Source organism: Vombatus ursinus, unplaced genomic scaffold (genome assembly GCF_900497805.2).
Source record: "Vombatus ursinus unplaced genomic scaffold, bare-nosed wombat genome assembly UNPS02014863.1, whole genome shotgun sequence".
Taxonomy (NCBI): domain Eukaryota; kingdom Metazoa; phylum Chordata; class Mammalia; order Diprotodontia; family Vombatidae; genus Vombatus; species Vombatus ursinus.
Window position 1 is genome coordinate 27079722 of NW_020954641.1, and position 1549 is coordinate 27081270.

The following is a 1549-nucleotide window of genomic DNA, read 5'->3' on the forward strand; positions in this document are numbered from 1 at the left end:
CTCTGATAGGTGTTGCATTATCCTATTCACCTACATACAAACACGGCTGCTTTTCCAATTCCAGCTGTAAATGAGTACTAATGTAGCCCTTTCAACTCAGTTGTTTCTGCCCTTACCCAAAAATGCTTAACAATGGAAGAAAATAAGTCTCCTATTGTTCCCAGTGGAGAGCACAGTGTGCAAGCCAGCAGAGAGGGAGGCCCCTGCTGCATTATATCCCGTCAAACCCAACACGTTAAAGACCTAAAGGGCTGTAATAAAAGGCAAATGCAGTTCTTCTTTCCAGTCGGCATCCTGGTTTCTCCTGTGTGACTAAGGACACAAAAATAGCTCCCAATCTCTGTGTAGAGCCTCCAAGAGGAATTCAACACACCGAGGACAGTAAAATATGCAAGGAAGTTAGGAAGCAAAGGGAATGCTTTACTGCCACAGCCAAATATCCTTTCCACTGGGCACATTTTTAATCTCTCCACAATGCAAGAAATGGGCAGCAGCTCCTGGCATCTGTAAAATTCTGGCCCTAATTAGGCCACAAAACATTTTCTACACCTGGCATTTATAGAATAATAGAATTTTAGAGTTGGCATGGGTGTCAGACATCATCCAGGCTGACCCACACTTGATTTGGAATCTCCTCTACAATATCTCCAACCCAGAGGCATGTCAGCTCTTCTTGAACCTCTCTAATGACTAAGAGCTCACTACCTTTCAAGCATACTGTTCCATTTCTGAACATATCTAAGTGTTACAAAGTCTGTCTTTGAACTAAAATCTGTTTCCCAGTAGTTTCCACCCTGACATCCTAGCAGGGCTGAGCAGAACAATTAGATCTTCTTCCAAAGAAACAGTAGTCTCTTGACTCTGAGGTTTGGAAGAATGAAGTCCATGGAATCAAGAGATCTGGGTTTGAATACCACTACTGATACTTACTAACTGGGTGACCAGTGACAAGTAACTTCAATCATTTGAAAAATCTCATTTTTTTCATCTGTAAATTGGGTCTAATGATGGCTATACTATTCCCACACAAAGATGTGAGGAATGTGCTTTGTGAACCTTAAAGTAGTTTGGAAATGTGAGCAATTATTATTATCTCTCCACAATCTGCTAAAATAAAAATAATAATAGCACTTACGTACTGCTTTGGGAGCAGCTAGGTAGCACAGTGGAGTGCCAGGCCTAAAGTCAGGAAGACTCATCTTCCTGAGTTCAAATCTGGCCTCAGACATTTACTAGCTGTGTGACCCTGGGCAAGTCACTTGACCATGCTTGCCTCAGTTTCTTCATCTATAAAATGAGCTGGAGAAGGAAATAGAAAACCACTTCAGTATCTTTGCAAAAAAAAAACAAAAACCCTATCTTCCTGAAAGATAACTGAAGGATATAATCCTTGCTTGGGTTAAGCCTATGGTGATGATCAATATTCATTCCTTAGGTCTAGAGACCTGATCCTATAAGGGCCTAGAATTCACAATAAATTGTTTTGTTTTGAGAGGAAGAGAGAAGAGAGAGAGAGAGAGAGAGAGAGAGAGAGAGAGAGAGAGAGAGA